The 10,436-nt window shown below is 41.7% G+C and overlaps 1 protein-coding gene across 5 annotated transcripts in view; it reads right to left on the reverse strand.

Annotated features, from left to right (window-relative positions):
* The window catches only part of SPECC1L (sperm antigen with calponin homology and coiled-coil domains 1 like), a 105,981-nt gene that overhangs the window by 52,501 nt on the left and 43,044 nt on the right, over nt 1-10,436 (reverse strand). The gene's annotated exons all lie outside the window — the stretch shown is intronic.

Raw genomic sequence — 10,436 nt, forward strand, 5'->3', positions numbered from 1 at the left:
AGGCAATTCTCCTGCCTCAGCCTCCTGAGTAGCTGGGATTACAGGCACGCGCCACCATGCCCAGCTAATTTTTTGTATTTTTAGTAGAGACGGGGTTTCACCGTGTTGACCAGGCTGGTCTCGATCTTTTGACCTCGTGATCCACCCGCCTCAGCCTCCCAAAGTGCTGGGATTACAGGCTTGAGCCACTGCGCCCGGCCTCAGAAAGATGTATTTTTAAATGACAGAAAGGAGCTAGCCAGTAAAGAAGATAAAGTTGAAGATATAGAAGAAAATAATCAATCAAGAGCATAAGGTCAATAGCATCTGAGAAAGCCCAAGAGGAGGAGATCCAGGGCTCAGATAAATGGGTAAACCTGAACAGAGATACATTCTGATTACTTCAGACAGACAAGTAACATGGGAGTCCCAGGTCTGCTAGTTAATACTCTCTAATTGCTGAAGTAAACAGGTACAGGTAGTTGTCCTTTTATTGTTTCCCAAATCAAAGTTATAGGCAAAATAGGTTTTAAAATATAAGCTTTTATTGATTGAGGCCAAGTGGCGCAGCTAAAATTTGGTAGAGAAACCCAGTCTGACTGTCTTGAAGAACCAGAGGACATATCCTGAGACAACCACAGCAATTTGAAAGTGAGGGTGTAGGGAAAATACCAGGAAGGGGGAGCCACCAAAAAGGAGCCAAGAGTTTGTATATAAACTCTGTCCAAATCCTTCACTGACTTCTGAAGTCCACAAGTACTCATGCTCCAAAAAGCTGAATTAAGGACAAAATCACCAAACAGGTATTTCAGCTGCAGGGAGAGTTTGGAGTCTGAGGTGAGTTAAGATAACTGCTAAAACAAACACCAATACTTTGCAGAGGAATGTAAAAGAATCAAGACTCTCAGCCAGGCACAGTGGCTCACACCTGTAATCCCAATACTCTGGGAAGCTGAGGCAGGAGGACTGCATGAGCCCAGGAGTCTGAGACCACCAGCTTGGGCAACAGAGCAAGATCACATCTCTACAAAAACATTAGCTAGACATGATGATGCACATCTGTAGTCTTAGCTACTTGGGGACTGATGTGGGAGGACAGCTTGAGCCCAGGAAGTCAAGGCTACACTGAGTTAGGATCATATCACTGCACTCCAACCTGGGCGACAGAGTGAGACCCTGTCTCAAAAAACAAACAAACAAACAAACAAAACCCCTCTAAAATATGTGATTCTTATGCCCAAGACACAACTCAAAATTACTAGACATACAAAGAAAAAAGAAAGTGAGCCATACTCAAAAGAAATGGAAACTTACCTGAAGATGCTACGTGCTAGAAATGGCAGAAATGAACTTAAAAGCAGCTATTAGAAATATGATCAATGTTATAAAGGAAAATATGCCCTCAGTGAATGAACAAACAGGAAAGCTCAGCTGAAAGCACTGTAAGAGGGTAACAAAGGCTTTCTCAATGAGATAAAATGCAAAGGACTGCCTAAAACTGAAATTGGAATAGGCATTAAGAAAAGCCCTCTGGAAAACTATTTCCCACTCTAAACACAAAGTATTAGTGGAGACACTGGAAGCCTGTTCTGCACTGAAGGTAACTACAGCAACAACAAACCTCAAACTCAGCCCAGCTCCTGAGCAGAGTGAGTCAAACTCCCACATTTAAAGACCTAAGTAGAAGAAAAGAGGTGTCCATTTCAAGGCATATCATCTATCTACTGTCCATATAAGATGTCTAGCTTTCAACAAAGAATTGTAAAATACACAAAAAGCAGGAAGAAGCCAACATACCCAGCTCACTACACCAAGACACAAAGTAATCAACAAAAACCCAATGACACAGATACTGGAACTATCTACAGGGCTTTTACAATAACTCTGATTAATATATCATTTTTAAAGAAAATTTTTATAGAGATGAGGTCTCACTATGTTGCCCAGGCTAGTCTTAAACTTCTGGGCTCAAGCAATCTTCTTCCCTCAGCCTCCCTAGCTGCTGGGATTACAGGCATGAGCCAGTGTCCAGCCTCAGCCTTAAAATGAAAGGAAACTGTTTCATGCTACAACATGGATAAACCTTGAAAACATGATATTAAGTGTAATAAAGTCTCTAAGGGAAAAGGCAGACAATATGCAAGATTGGGAGCATTTCCTACTTGATTTTCTCTTATAGTTTCCATCTCTCTGCTAAAATTAGACAAATAAAACTGTGAAAACCATGTCTCTGGTTTTCAACCTCGGGCAAATTTGCCCCTCAAGGGATTATTAGGTTATCATCCCCATCCCCCCCAGTTATGACAGTCAAAAATTAGAGGTGTTTTTGGCTGCTACAACTGGGGAAATGGGAGTGATACTGGTACTCTAGTGGGTAGAGAGCAGGGATACTGCTAAATCTCCTATAATGCACAAAATAATCCCCCCCAAACAGTTATGTGGAGGCCAATAGGGCCAAGGCTGACAAACCTTAACCTAAGGCAACCACTGAAAGAATTTAATGGGTACAAATAAAAAGTCAGTAAGGGAGATAAAACAATAAAAAAATGGTCAAGAGAAGGCAGAAAAAGGAAAAAGAAGCAGAATAGATGGGTCAAATACAAAACATGACAAGGTGGTAGATTTTAATCTAATCACAACAATAATCATATTAGATGAGAATGGTCTAAATCCACCAATTTAAAGATAAAATGTCAGAATGAATAAAAAAGACTAAACTATAAACTGTCTATAAGAAACTTACTTTAAATTTCAGAACAAGGGATACTATCAGAGATTAAAAAAAAAAAAAATGAATAAAGGCGCTAGTTCTTTAAGAAGACCTAACATTCCCAAATGTGTATGCATCTACCAACAGAGCTTTAAGACACATGAGGCAAAACTGATAAAACTAAAAGGATAAATAAATCCATAACTAGACTTTCAGAGTTCAAGACTATTCTCTCAGTAATTGCTAGAAACGAGCAGACAGAAAGAAAATGAGTAAATATAGAAGACCTAGACTTAAACAATACAACCAACTAGATCTAACTGATATTTATTTATAAAACACTCTGCCCAATAACAGCAAAATAAAAACATGCTGCTAAGTGAGAGAAGCAAGACTTCAAAAAAAAAAAAAAAGTGTACGCTGTATGATTTCATTTATATGTAGTCTAGAAAAGGTATAACTATAGGGATGAGAAACATCAGTGGTTGCTCAGGAATGGGCTGTATGGTAGGTTGACTACAAAAGATTAGCCTGAGGGAATTTTGGGTGTGATGGAACTCTTGTGTACAGAACTGTATAACTATGATGATGGACAAACGGCTATGGTTTGTCAAAACTCACAAACTCTACACCAGAGATTTTTATCGTATGTAAATTTTTTTAATCAACCAGAACAAGGGGGATGGAGGGAGAGGAGGAGAGGAGAACAGAATGCAGACTATGACAAATTAATCTAACTGCATTATAAAAGCATGACAGATCAACTGAAGGGAGTAGGGAAAGGGAACTGGCCTAAGTAGCTTTGAGGAAAAGAAGTGTTTTGGCTAGATACTATAAGGTTAAAGACAAAAACAACTCTACACAAACACTGGAGTTGGTAAATTTACTTCTCACAAATAAAACCAGTTTTATTCTCACAGGGTTATGGCTTAATAGCTCTGAAGCTACTGTTTATGTATATTAAGGTTGAACAAATAAGTAAATATACTACAGATAATGAGAGACAGGTTTCTCACCCCCAAAAGAAAGAAGTTATAGGTAAGAACAGGGAGGCTGGAATGAACCCTTTGGTGATGGCTTTGAGTCAGGTATCAGTACAAACTTACAGTTTTTGATAAATAGGCAGGCAGACAGACAGATAAGATAGGCAGGTAGGTAGGAAGACAGGCAGCTGGCTAGGTAGGTGGGTGAGTGGATAGGTGGATAGACAAGATAGGTAGACAGACAGACAGGCAGACAGAATAGTGTATATACATGGGTTGGTACATATACATACAATTTCCCTAGTTCTATCCAGGGAGGGACTAAAGGCTGTGAAACCCCAGTAGCAATGAGCACATCTAGCACCTGGATCTTGGTTTCTCAATGCTATCCTCTAATAAAAGTAGCCAGAACTCGACCAAGCCTGTTGGCTCATGCCTGTAATCCCAGCATGAGGCCAAGGCAGGTGGATTACAAGGTCAGGAGTTTGAGACCAGCCTGGACAACATGGTGAAACCCCATCTCTACTAAATATATAAAAAAAATTAGCTGGGCGTGGTGACATGCGCCTGTAATCCGAACGACTTGGGAGGCTGAGACAGAAGAATTGCTTGAACCCAGGAGGTGGAGGTTGCAGTGGCCCAAGAAAGTGCCATTGCACTCCAGTGGCAGGGCGAGACTCTGTCTCAAAAAAAAAAAAAAAAAAAAAACCAGAACTCCTTAGAGAAATGGTTGAATCCAGAAAAAAAAAAAAAAAAAAAAAAAAAAAAAAAAAAAAAAACAAGATGAGACTGGACCATCTTATGATGCCAGTAAGTACTTCAACGGGTGGAGGGAAGGTGCACTGAAAGAGCAAGGAGTCAGTGTGAAAGATCTCCTAACAGCCTCTGATGGAATAATGTGACAACAAAACAAATAAAAATGGTAGTACATTGTAATCCAAGTAATAAATATCCATGAGTCTATACTAATATAAATAAATGATGTAAACAGAATAATTTATATAAATAATTCCTTACAGATGGAATGAGGAAATAGAAAGCCACCAGGAAAACACCACAGTAACAACTGTGGCTCATGCCTGTAATGCTAGCACTGTTGAGAGGCCAAGGTGGGCAGATCACTTAAGGTCAGGAGTTCGAGACCAGTCTGGCTAACATAGTGAAACTCCATCTCTACCAAAAAATACAAAAAATTTAGCTGGGTGTGATGGTGTGCGCCTATAATCCCACTGTAATGCCAGCGACTCGAAAGGCTGAGGCACAAGAACTGCTTGAGCCCAGGAGGTTGCAAGTGAGCCGAGATAGCACCATTACACTCCAGACTGGGTGACAGAGTGAGATCTTGTCTCAAAAAAAAGGGGAAAAAACCCATAAACTCAACTTAAATCAGGAGAAAATATCAAACAAGCCCATACTGAGAGACAGTCTGCAAAATAACCAGTATTTTTCAAAAGTGTTGAGGTCATGAAAGATAGGAAAAGAGTGAGAAGCAGTTGCAGACTGGTGGGACTAATGAGGTAAGACAACTAAATGGCAAGTAGGACCCTAGATTTTATCCTAGAATTAGAAAAGGACATTAGTGGAAAGACTGGTAAAATCCAAATAAATTCTGCAGGTTAATAATATTTTACTGATATTAATTTCTTACTTTTGACAATTGTTCTACAGTTATGTAGGATGTTCCTGTAAGAGAAGCTGGGGGAAGGAAACTCTAATTTTTTTTTTTTAAGTGTAAACTTATTTCAAAAGGAAGAGTTTAAACACACAGAGAGACAGAACACCTTAAATACTGATATACATGTTGAAGGAATGGTAACTTACTTTGTGATAAAGCAAATATAAAACAATGCGATGGAATCTAGGCTGTATGTGGATAATTCACGGCACAAGTTCTTGCAACTTTTCTGTATGTTTGAACATTTTCATCATAATATGTTGGGGAAAAAAATAGGAGCCGAGATATTCTGATTTTTATCAAGACAAACACCAAGAACCACAGGGAAGAGGAAGAAGAGGTAGGAAGTGCCTAAATATCCAATTGAACTGTAAAGTGCAGGAGGGAAGGATTTCTATCTCAATTCATCCTGAGACTTTCATGGCCTGAGGCTAGATCTAAAGCTGAGGCAGAATCTGATTTAGAGTAAAAAACGAAAATTCTGTGAAACTTTTTAAACAGAAGGTTTGGCTTTCCAGTAAAACCTCCTAACTTCATACAAATTTATGGTATGTACCCATAACATAAATCAATTTTTCTCAAAATACTCAGTTTATAAAAATCTCTAGCATCAAGCAACACAATTTAGACAGATAATACTGGTATGAATTTCCTTACAGAACACAACTACACTTAGACTAATCAACTTCCTAAGGTCTGAGCTGAGGCACACAGGCAATCCCCAGGCTTCTCAACCATTTACAACAACCAACTGAGGTTTATGCTTAACATTCTGGAGCTTATCTGGTCACTGTGTACTTTCAGACTACCTGTATCCATGTACTTGGTAGCAGAATCTGTGCTTTTCTGCTTAGGGCACAAACGCTAATTCATACACTATCTACAAGGTGGATAGTGTAGAAGGTGATACCAGTCACAACCCCAGGCATTTAATTCAACTGCTGGTAATACCAACAAAAAAACATTTGATTAAGTGTATTTATATAATAAGATTTCTCTGGTATGAAACATTTTCCTGCAAGTGCATGATGCTAAAAGATAAAAAACCACCTATTGTAGAACAAGAGGCAGCAACTTTTTAAACTTCAGTAATGAAGCCACTAAAATTTTTAAAACAAAAATTACACACTATATTTTAAAATTTTAAAGTAAGTAAGACGACCAAGGAAGAAAAGCAGTTCAAGACAGAGCTCAAAAATCCTACTCTCATCACAATTTGGAAAACCACAGTGGCCTTTCATGGCCACGAATCATTTGGTTGTTCTTAGTTTTCTGAATGGTTCCTTTCTCAAATGACTGTTTAAGATAAAAGGTCACAGTCTCAACTACTGTGATACAGATTCACCTAAGTGTGTTTGTTTCCTTTCTCCCGTATTTGCAATGTTTCAACCAGGCTCCACTAAGGCATGACAACAGACTGAAGTATAGAATGAGACCACCATTACATAGACTGATGGCACGTACCCCATACTGCTGGCACTACCATTTGATGCATCACCAGATGATAAATAAGAGCCAGGAATAGGATCTTAATGCATTTAATCTGTCTTCGATAACCTTGGCCTACAGGCCTTCCATACCCATTCCCTACCCACAAAAGCCAAGGTTACAGAAATAATTAAACGGTAGTCTTTCCACAGTAATATTCCAAATTTACCCATTCCTAAGAGTCACTTGGGGAGCTTGTGAAAATGGTATATCCAAGCTTCCTTTCCCGGGGAAGTCTACGTGAGTAGATCTGAGGGAAGGCCATATGGGGAGGCCTGAAATTCCATATTTTAACAAATGACTCAGGTAAGCTTGGGAGACACTACTGGTGCTGGCTTCTCCTGGTAAACCTCACCCTGCTCTGACCCCATCAAGATAAGCCTGGTAAGCAGCAGCAGAGAGTGGAGAAGGCCTCAAGGGTTGGCTTCAGCTGAGTTCAGGAGGTATGGGAAGGCCCTGAGCCATTTCTGAGTGCAGCACTCCACTCTCCTCAGAGGCCACCTCGAACATGGAGCATCAGTGTGCTCTGATGCCCCAGGATCACCTCAGTACCCTCAGATGAGGGTCTCTCCTCCTCCTGAGCTTTCTCAGGCTTGCAGCTACACCACTACGCCCACACTGGACTCAACGGCTTTAGGGCAATGGCACAGCGTTATGCTTACTCTCAGAGGCTGCTGCATGCTTGTACTGGCTCTGATCACCTGATCCAGACTGAAGAAGGTCAAAAGGCTAACTACTGACAAAACCAGGGCACACCTACCAAGCAGCACAGTGGAAATGTTCCTGAAATCCTGGTTTCAATCTCTGCCTTCAACACAGAGAGCCGTTTAAAGATGCCTAGGACACAACTTGTGTGGGTGCTTTAGTTATTTGCTGGCAGCTAAGCAAAATCCTACAGGCAATTCAGGCATCTAAAATCTTTGACTTGTGGACCAATAAGAGCTATCACTCTCAGAAACTTGTACTACTTAGAAAAAGTTCACACATACAGTAATAAAATCGAACAGCAAACACTTACTATGGGCTAGAATTTGTGCTAAGCACTTTACAAGCTTTAATTCTTCTTTCTTTCACTCATCTCTCAATTTTTCATCAAGAGTCCAGTACTTCTACGGTGCTGAGGATGCCTTGGTGAATAAAACAGACACCAATCTTGCCTTATGGGCCTTACAATTTAGGGAAATGACAGAAAGACAATAAAAATTATAGACAAACCATACAGGTTGTTAGAAGGGGACCAGTGATAAGGAGAGCAAGCAGAGAAAGGGGTGTGCGGGAGGAGGAGTGGTTTCCATCTTTAAATATGGTGGTGCTCAGGGCCTTGCTGAGGAGATTCGGTCTGGCAGAGGGTTCCAGCAAAGGAAGCACCAGTGCAAGGTTTCTAAGTCAGGAGCATGTCCAAGTGCCCAGGGACAGCAGAGAAATCCATGTGGTGAGGCAGTGTGAGCAAGAAAGTGGGGAGGCTAGAGAGGACACTGAGGCCAGGCTGGGAGGGTCTGGCGGCCCCTGAGAGAATTCTGACTCTTCCTCTGAAAGAAACGGGTGCAGTGGAGGGTTTGACTAGAGCAGTAGGTTTAAATTTCTGTTTTCCAAGCTATAGTGTCAAGAATAGACAGTGAGCGTGATTATGAATCTTTTCATAATCCCTGGTGGCTTACATCAGGGAGCTGACAGTAGAGAAAAGAGCAATGCTCTTAATCCAGACATATTTTGAAAGTAGGGCTGATGGGATTTCCTAAACAGCTGAACAAGTCTAAGATGAAGAAGGGAGTTAAGGATGACTCCAAGGTTTCTGAGGATGAAACTGCCATGAATGGAGATGGGGAAGGCAGATTACATGTAGAACAAGTTTGGAAAATGAGGGAATCTTGTCCTGGACACACTCTCTGAGAATATACAATATCAAAATGGAGATGTCAAGTAGGCAATTGGATATATGAATCTAGAGTCCAGGGGAGAACAACAGGCAAGAGATGCAAATCTAACAGTCCTCAGCACAAAAGGAGTATTTAAAGTCATGAGAGACAGGATACAACAACAGAGAGTGAGGACAAAGAGCAAACGCCCAGACTGAGCTCTGAGCCACACCTCCATGTACAGGTCAGGAAGAGAAAAGCCAGGCGGGGCGTGGTGGCTCATGCCTGTAATCCCAGCACTTTGGGAGGCCAAGGCAGGTAGATCACCCCGAGGTAAGGAGTTTGAGGCCAACCTGGCCAAAGTGGTAAAACTCTGTCTCCACTAAAAATACAAAAATTAGCCGAGCGTGGTGGTCTGTACCTGTAATCCAGCTACTTGGGAGGCTGAGGCAGGAGAATTGCTTGAACCCAGGAGGCAAATGTTGCAGTGAATGGAGATCGTGCCACTGTACTCCAGCCTGGCTGTGAGATTCCGTCTCAAAAAAACAAAAACAAAAACAAAAAAAGAAAAAAGCCACAAAGGAAATGGAGGAGAAGCAGCCTGACAGAGAGGAGAAGGCACAGGAGTGTAGTATAAGGGAAACCAAAAAGAATGTCCTAGACGACAGAGCGCTCAACAGTGCCAAACGGTGCTGACAGGTCACATCAGATTAGGACTGAGCTGGCTGGGTTGGGGACAAAGCAGTCCTTGACAACCTCAGCAACCACAGGGGTTAAGAGCCCAGGAACCCAGCAAGCTAGGTATTCATTATCAATTTACAGATGAGGAGACAGCACCAAAAAAGGTTGAGGTTAACAGCCAGGTCATGGCAAGACCAAGATCTCTGCTCCACACACACATGCAAATCTTTTGTGGGTTCTTCTGGGAGGTGAGATATAAAGAGAGGAAGGAGAGATGCAGAGAATTTGGGTTAAGAAAACTAAACCTTCCACTATTTGTTCCCTTAGCAAAACCTTCTGAGGGGAGAAAAGAGCTTAGCCAATGACTGACAAATGAACCAGAAGCCAAGAAGCAGGGCAGAAAGCAAGTCATTGTGCCAGGAAGGTAGTAGCAGCACTATCTTGTGTTCTATTGTCCCTAAATGTGTACAAAACCAGCTTATCGGAACACTGAAGACTGACAGATATAGGGCCAGTTCTACTGCCAAATTGAACTCTTCAGGCCCTGGTGCTACATGGAGTCCAGGGAGCCAGTCCTGTGGGTTCTTTAATTGGATACTTTCCACAAGTCTGCTTATTTCTGACCCAAACCTGTTGAAACCTTCTAGTCTAACATATAGAGCCTAACTTGCACAACTGAGAATTCCTGAAGAAACTGGCCTGCATCAGCTAGGAGCCCTCAGGCCCTGAGAGGACATTTGGGAATATTGCCACACCCACCCCAAATGAAGCACTGCTTTTCCCAGCACCACGCCTTGATGTTGTAGTTCATCTTTCCAACGCGCTTCACTACCGCATAAGAAGAGGTAGTGTGGGGGTAAGAGAAGAAGCCTCAACCTCAAAAGGTGGAATACTTGGGTTCTGGTGCCAGCTGTACCATAAAAAGCTATGTGGAAGGCCAGGTAGGGTAGCTCGCGCCTATAATTCCAGCACTTTAGGAGGCTAAGGTGGGCAGATCACCTGAGGTCGGGAGTTTGAGACCAGTCTGGCCAACATGGCAAAACCCTGTCTCTACTAAAAATACA

Source organism: Cebus imitator, unplaced genomic scaffold (genome assembly GCF_001604975.1).
Source record: "Cebus imitator isolate Cc_AM_T3 unplaced genomic scaffold, Cebus_imitator-1.0 Scaffold237, whole genome shotgun sequence".
Lineage (NCBI taxonomy): Eukaryota > Metazoa > Chordata > Mammalia > Primates > Cebidae > Cebus > Cebus imitator.